We start from the raw sequence: 8,082 nt of genomic DNA, 5'->3' as shown, positions 1-8,082 counted from the left end.
TTATCAGCTATGTGTGTCAGACCTCCCAGTTCCACCTCCATCTACAGATTTCACCTTAATCAGACACAGAGAGTGGTAAGTGCTGGTCTCCAGTGAGGGTCACTCATTTCTGTGGGGTAATTAGTGATCTCTGCAGTAAAAATGCTGTTGCACTTTCCCTCACAAGCTTATTGCCTCAAGTGACTGTACTCCAATAAAGCAAATAAAACCCAGTCTGCTCATTAGTTCACAGGATGGATTTTCAGAGCTGTGACTGTGCTGGAGGATTTTCTATCTCACATTTACATTGTGCTGATCTCTGGTGTGAAAACGTGAGAACAGCACCCATGGCCACAGCGTCACAGGACTGGAGAGGGCTCCACAGATTTATTTATTTCTCTTGCACCTTCCAAAGTTCCTAAGAAAGCATCATGCAGGAATGAGGAGAGCCCAGAGGCAGGAAGACTGCAAGACAGGATCTGATAAATTGCAACTGGGTAAATGAGGGGAAATGGGAAAATTACAGACACACAGTACTTGAAAATGTAAAACTTCTCCAGGAATAAAAAAATAGTGTTGCAGTAGCAATGTCATCACTGCCTCTCAGACCATCACACCATCAGGGCTTTGCAGCTGGGATCAGGATCTTTGAGGAAAATTGCTGGCTCCTAGCACAGCTTATCTTTCTACATTTCCAGAGCTGCTTTGGAGAACTGGAGGGAATGTCACCTTGTTAGGAGAAAAATTTCTAGGGAAACTTCTAGGCTCCCCTGGAAAAGCATTTTCCCAGTATCCATGTCTGTATTGGGAGGACAAGCTCAAAAGCAGAACAGAGCAGGTGAGGGATGCACCTTGCACAAAGTGTCCCCTCTTGGGAGCAGAGAGATCCAGAGACTGGAGCTGCTGGGAGGCCACAGAGCCCAAACTCTGACTGCAAAGGGCAGGTGACTCAGAGGAGACAGCAGGTCCTGTGTGCACCTGCAGAGTCATCCCAGAGGAGGGATACCATGAGGTGCTCATCATTACTGCTTGTTTTATGGATGGGTTGGTGACAATTTGTCTCTTTAGTTCTTATTTATCACATACAGTCTATTACACATATTCATGTTATGAATCCATATTATGGTATTGGCTTTTACAGGTATTAGGATGAATGTTATATGTTATATGCTTTTGCTATGCCTCTTTTTCTCCTGCTGGCAGGTTTTAGGCATAGGTCAAGAAGAATTTTGGGTGTTAGGGCAATGTCCTGTCTGTACAAAGCCAGATAACCTCCAGGGAACAGATGATGGGGCCCAGGCTGCTACCAACACTGACCTCTTGTAGAAAAAGAAACCCCAGCCCAAATTAAAATATGATAAATGAGAAATTAAGAACAAATGCACGTGCTCTGAAAAGGCAGACCTGGGAAGTGGCTACACAAACTAGCTCTTGGAAAAGTTTGAATGTGCATTAAAACCCTACAGCAAAATGGGATAAAAGGAGTGTTCCAAAGACACCAGGTGTGTTCTTGGCAGAGAGCCAAGCACTCAGCCATTTTAACTCTTTGCTTTATTATCTTTGTCTCCTAATTGTCTTTTTGTTTATATTAAACCTTTTATAATTTATCAAGCAAGTGAACCTCGTTTTTCACATTCAGAACATACAACAATATATATCTTTTACGGGGGTGTTTTTATAATAAACACACTCAGAAAACCTAAATATCAGAACAGGCCAAATAAACCCTAATCCCAGGACCCACTGTACCACTACTGGCACAGGTGACGAGCACCTTGCTTGCTTGGCAATTGCAGTTTGCAGCTGTCTGCTGAGTCTCTGAATCATCTTATAGAATATTAATGGAACAAAAATTGCTCTTTGAAATGTTCTTAATAGGCTGTCCAAGCCAAAACCAAGGGTGAATCCAACAATGTCTATAATAGTCAATAATTTTGACGATAGTCAAAAACTATTTAGGATTAAACTCCCTGGGTTGGAAGGGGAGACAGGATGTCCCAGCTCTGGGGCTGCTCTCCTGCTGTTGCAATTAAATTTATGTGAAAAGGAAATTTTAAAAAATTAACCAGCTGGAGGAGATTGCCAAGAGCATGACAGTGCAGGTGGAAATATTTCAATGGCAATATCCTCTGCAAAACTGGCCTGCCACATTTGGGTAAATCACAACGAGCTCTACCAAACCACACACAACTCGTGAGAGTCTTTGCTGAGAAGCAGCACCAGCTGGAAACATGCCAGGGGAATGAAATCTGGGGTAAAAAAATCCCAGAAAAATCCAAGTTACAATTCCCCATGAGTCAGGTCAGCTTCCCCATTCCCACAAAATTCACAGACACCATTTGGAGGTTAGCAGGAGGTGGGACACATCAATCCACATCATGCCTGTGAGCAGGCTGATGTTCATCCCTTTTTTCAGAGACATGGAAGATCTTAGTCTCAGGAAAGAGTTAAATTAGGAGCTTATTGCTTTTTTCAATGTATCTGTATCTTTTAAACACAAAGGATAATACCTGCAATCATGTAGCACAATAGATGTTTTCTGCTAGTTAGGATTTTGCACAATAAGACTTCTTTGTTTGGGAAGGAAAAAAATATTCTCTGCTTTAGGAAAAAGAAAGGAGGAAGGAAAAGAATACATCTTCCATTTAGGCTTCTATTGAGAGAGATTATTATGAAAAAAACCCCCTCATTTTAAATGAAATCATTTCATTCAGCTCATTTTAACTATTATGAATTGACACTAACAAGTGAAGAACGTGGCTCCTTTTTCATCTCTTTCTTCCTGTGCTTTTATACTTTTGTCAAGGTCAGAGCAATTAGGCTTGACTCTTTCCACATGATCAGCTGGTCAGGAGCCCAGGAGAGGAACTGGCTGACCAGGCAGAATGTGATTCCAAAGGCAGGAGGCTGAGGAGAGACAAAAGAAGCACTCAGGTGCCATTTCTCCAGAGGAAATATTATACTGGGAGACATTCAGCCCCTGCTCACTGCAGAAATGTATGTGAAACCTGGTGAATTTTGTGTTTATTGCTTACTTTTAATGACCAAGATTTTGACCAGCCCAGCAATGACCTTCTCTGCCTGGAGCATTTGTGGTGCCTTCTCTGGAACACTCAAGCTGAAGATGGTCACAGTCTGCAGAATAAAGTGACAGAGTGGCTCATGGCCAACATGGATTTCTGTCACCTGAGTGCAGTGGTCAGGTCCACAGTTCACCTTCCCAGCCCATGGAAACCTGGGGGTGATCTCTCTGTTTTTGGGTGTTAAATGAGACAATTTAGAGCATCCTGCCTGGCTGTTGATCCAGGAGGTCACAGCTGACACCATTAGAAATCTCCAGCAGCTCTCATTAAGCTGACTGAACCAAGCTCTTGTAGCCCAGGGACTTGGACACCTAATTCATGAATAAATTGAGTCTGGGCTTTGAAATGTCTTTGCCTCCTCCCCAAGTTGTCCTGTCAGCTCCAAAGGCAGCCACCTCCACTCACCACCTGAGTCAGACACCTCCAGGCCAATTTGAGGTCATCAGAGAGAAACTTCTAGATCACAAATTACCTACCCTGTATTTGGATGAGTGAGGTCTTCTTATGAATTTCTAATCCAGAAAATACAAACTCATGAGTGATTGTCTCTAGCTGCGTGAAAATGGCATTTTTGTCTTCTCCTTCCCAGTTATCATCAATGATTAAGGCAAACCCTTCCAAGATTCCTGTTCCCAATGGGAGGGCTCAGGAGTGTCTTTCTTCCAGGATTCAGCATTCCTTGGCTCAGGAGTCCTGTAAGTCACAAGACAGGATTTCCAGCCCATTTTCTTTCTACATGGAGTAGTTGGCTCAGGGTGACCGGAGAAAAGCCAGCACCAGATCAGGGTTGTGGGAAAAGGGATTTAATAGAATTGTTTAGAAAGTATTCTGAGCTCCCAACCATGATATGAGGGAAGCAGAACATTTCACCCAGTGGCTGGAGCTCCTCTTTTGCCCCTTGATGGCCTTCAGCATTATATTGATGAGTCTTCTCTTCTCTTCTCTTCTCTTCTCTTCTCTTCTCTTCTCTTCTCTTCTCTTCTCTTCTCTTCTCTTCTCTTCTCTTCTCTTCTCTTCTCTTCTCTTCTCTTCTCTTCTCTTCTCTTCTCTTCTCTTCTCTTCTCTTCTCTTCTCTTCTCTTCTCTTCTCTTCTCTTCTCTTCTCTTCTCTTCTCTTCTCTTCTCTTCTCTCTCTTTTCTCTTCTCTCTCTTTTCTCTTCTCTCTCTTTTCTCTTCTCTCTCTTTTCTCTTCTCTCTCTTTTCTCTTCTCTCTCTTTTCTCTTCTCTTCTCTCTCTTTTCTCTTCTCTTCTCTCTCTTTTCTCTTCCCACACCTTTCCTCCCCTCCCTTCCCTTCTCCCTGGAAGGAGAGCCATTGTTTCCCCCTGAGATCTGCCTCCCTCCCTGTGGCATTCCTGGCTGGAACCTAAAAATGTCATCAGTATTGAAAATACTCTACAAAGGCACAGAAGTCTAACACATCATCTCCTCACACAGACTCCTCAAAGGATACTTCCCAAGTAATTCCATCCCCTCTCCTCATCTCTCTCACTTCTTGATGTCTCCCTTTTTCATCAAAACCTCCCATTTGCCTAAAACCATGGATCTCACACCTGTGTTAATCCTACAGCAGTGGATCCCATTTGTATGTAAAAAATATATCAAAAGAGGCACCAGTGTTTTTAAAGAAGCTTACTGTGTTTTCATCCTAACAGTTTTCCCCTCCTACTGTCAGGGAGCTGTTACTGTCACTTGTTCCAGACAAGAATAAGAAGTAGTGATAAAAGGAAGAAAGCTTGTGAAGTGGCACCTGCCAAAAAAGCAAAATTTGTATTTTCCCCTTACTCCAAAACCATATCAAACCAAATGGTTCCTCACAAAGAGGGATCTACAAACTGGGAGTGTTGCAGAGACATAAATAATAAAGCCAGGGGAGCAAAGGAACAGAGGATGGACAAGGAAACCCCAGGGACAAAGATGAGAAGGAAAAGGGCTCCTCAAAACAATCTGTGCTGCTCTGGGAGCCACTGCTCGCCAGGAACCACAGGCAAGGTGTGTCTGCAACATTGTCCTGTTCCTCTCAATTGAGTTCTTAATTTCTGCCAAAAAAATTCTTCAGTGATCCATCTCTCAAAGCATAAATGATCTCTAAATGTAAAATACTAGAATTTTCTCTGAAAACAGCTTAAAGTTTTGTTGTCTTCATATGGGAGTGTTTGTCTCAACTTTCCCTTTAAGCAATTATACTCACCATGTCTTTTTTTCCTGAATCAGAGAAAATAGAAATACATCCCTATAATCCCTAAAAAATCACCACATTAAATAATATCCTCTAATATTCTTTGTAAATTGGGCTGTTGGCTGCAGAGAACAGCACATAAACTTTTGGCTGGTGATTCTTACAGCCTGCACACAACTGCAAACATCCCTAAAATTCAATCTTTCAACTTTCTAATGCATTCAATTTTTCAACTCTTTTCTTTTTCAGCTCCTTCTGTGTGTTTGGGAGCTGGAGTGATTGACCCTCTCTGCTCACATCACTGCCAAGACAGACACAACCTGATGAAGTTGTCAATTGGCTCCTTCTGTGTTCTCTGCCTGGGGATTTCACAGGCAAAACCTGCCAAAATGAAGTTTTCTGTCTTTTCACAGCACCACAGGGGTTTTACAAGAGGAAAAGTGGGATTTCCATGCTTTCCCTATGTTATGTGGGATAATTAACTCATGTTTGGGGAGCTCAGCTCATCCTGTGGACACTTTTGGACTTTGGCAGTGGTAGAGGTCTAGTAAATGTTGATTTCCTGATGATAATTAATTACAAAGGCATCTGCTAAAATTACAGATTGTTAAATTTGAGCACCACTTTTAGGCATTTAAAAGGGTCCATTCTCAAGGAAGACTTTGCCAAGCCCTTGCATGAAATCTCAAGACTGAACCCACAAAGTCCCATGGATGGCTGGAAAAAGGGAGAGCTGATGATGTGGGTTTGATTTTTGCAGGAGAGGGGCTGAATCTGACGTGTTTCTCCCTTTTATTCAGCTGCCATGGGCAATGGCAAGGCAGAGGGGCTGGCTATGATTTCTAGAGTGAATGAATGAATTGATAAAGAGCTGACTGATTAGAGGCACTTCTCAGCTAATGACCATCAATTAATGCTCATTTCCAATGAGCTGCAGAGTAAAGTATGGATTCCTGCTGGCTACACTTAGCTGTCTGCACAGATCAAATGTCCTCCTTCTCTGCATGGCTGCATAAAGCAAAGAGTCTCAGAGCATAATTCAGAGAAAAGGCTGAAGGCTCTGGAGCATCCTGACTGTGTTCACATTGTGCATACCTGCTCTGGCTTTTAGGACACAACATTCCAGTCTGCCCACACTGCTGAAAAATAGATCTTGGTGATGCCTTCCTCTTCCCTGCATCCTGTAACTCAGAGCTGACTACAGCACTGGCATCTCCTGGGCTGGTGGATTTCAGATTTTCTCTTGAACAATTCCCTGATTTTTTTGGTAAGTCTCAGACTGCCATCAGACACTCACAGGACAAGCACAAGCAAAGACCTTCCTACCTTCCAGAGGGTGGCTCTGGCACAGAAGAACAGTTCTCAGCTAGACAAAGGAACAGGGTTCCAGCTGTTTCATGGCTCCTCTTCACCCCCTCCCTGACAAAGCTTCAAGCAAGTCAAGGGCAGGACCCTGCAGAGAAGGGGACACAACTCTGTCACTACTTGGTACCAGCCATGCAGGGCTGGCACTGCTGGGACGCTTCAGGAAAGGTTCCAGAGGCTCCCAACAGACCCTAAAACCAGACACTGGCAGGAGATTCCAATTTCTAATCTGCAGTTCCCAGTGTTAGGGCACAGATCGATGCTCCAGAAGTCGCTCTGCTCAGCTGGAGTTACTCTGGGCAGAGCTGCCCATGGACAGGACTTGTTTCTCACACTGCCTGGGCTTTCAGAAGGGAAGAGAGGAGGAGATGTGTTGGAGTCTGAGACACAGAGCTTGTGCCCTTATCTCTGAAGCCTGGCTCTGACATCCAAGAAAACACTGAATTTCATATAACATGAAATTTATGGGCATGTTTTCACGGTGTTACATGAAAACAACTGTTAAATAGAAAAACTGAAAATGTGAGTGTGTAAATAGAGAGCTTTCTTAAGTCACTGGGTGAAAAAGTTTAGAGTTTAAACTAGTTTAGAAAAATTGAAGACAAGATGGAGGCTTTAGGGTGTTGTCTGTTGTCCTTCTTCTTCATCTTCTTCTAGGGGTTTTTGGGTAATAGTGAGTGATTGGATAGAGAATGTCACAGTGCAGCACACAGGTGTTGGTCATCCAGAAAAATAATTTACGTGTCTATTGTTAATTGGTTGAAAATGGGTATAAAGATAAAATAACTGAATTTTGTGGGGCCATTTTGAGACAATTTGAGCCAGGTGATGGTGGATTGAATTTGAGTGAAAAGTCCAGGGAGGACTGCCAAATCTTTTGATTATGTATTAATAAACACAAGAAACAAGAGCCTGAGGAGCCTTTTGGAGTATTCTTTCTGAAACAGAACTGAGATAAGGGAAATTCCCCTTTGAGGGAGTATCTCAGAGGGAACACAGCCCTGGAGAAACTGAAATATCCAGCAACAGAGATGAGAGCTCGGCAGGTGGATGGGAATGGGAAATGGTGGAATCACCATCCCTGGAAATGCTCATAAGGTGTACCAGCATGGCCTTGGTTTAGTGGTGCACTTGGCAATGCTAGGTTAATGGACTCGATCTTATAGGACTTTTCCAACTTTAACAATTCTGTGATTCTATATTTTTCCTAAAAATCTCCCCCTCTCAGCAGAAATGTTGTCACCAACACTGAGAAATTTTCTTGGAGGTTTGTGGGGGAGCCTCTGGAGGGATTGTTCCTCATGGGTTCTGTTGTGTTGAGCATTTCAGCTGAAATCATCACCTCTTTGGAGCGTGGATCATGAACCCACCGAGTTTAACAAGCAGCCCTTTCCCCCACAAACTGCCTGGCATATGCTCGAAATGAGAAGGAGGAAACTGGGTAGGGATCTTTCTGGGAGAGCCTTAGGTGTGTGAAGG

General features: G+C 43.2%; 1 long non-coding RNA gene across 1 annotated transcript; it reads right to left on the bottom strand.

Moving 5' to 3' along the window:
- Positions 1 to 1,599: 1,599 nt before the first annotated feature.
- LOC147656027 (uncharacterized) lies at positions 1,600 to 3,114 on the bottom strand. The gene is made up of 2 exons (XR_015281017.1): positions 3,015 to 3,114; positions 1,600 to 2,886 (listed from the first exon to the last, which is right to left on the bottom strand). It is a non-coding gene; the product is annotated as an uncharacterized LOC147656027 (long non-coding RNA).
- Between the last annotated feature and the right edge of the window lie 4,968 nt (positions 3,115 to 8,082).

This window comes from Cyanistes caeruleus, chromosome 1 (assembly GCF_971803275.1).
Source record: "Cyanistes caeruleus chromosome 1, bCyaCae1.hap1.1, whole genome shotgun sequence".
NCBI classification, from domain to species: Eukaryota; Metazoa; Chordata; class Aves; order Passeriformes; family Paridae; genus Cyanistes; species Cyanistes caeruleus.
This window is presented reverse-complemented; position numbering and strand designations above follow the sequence as displayed.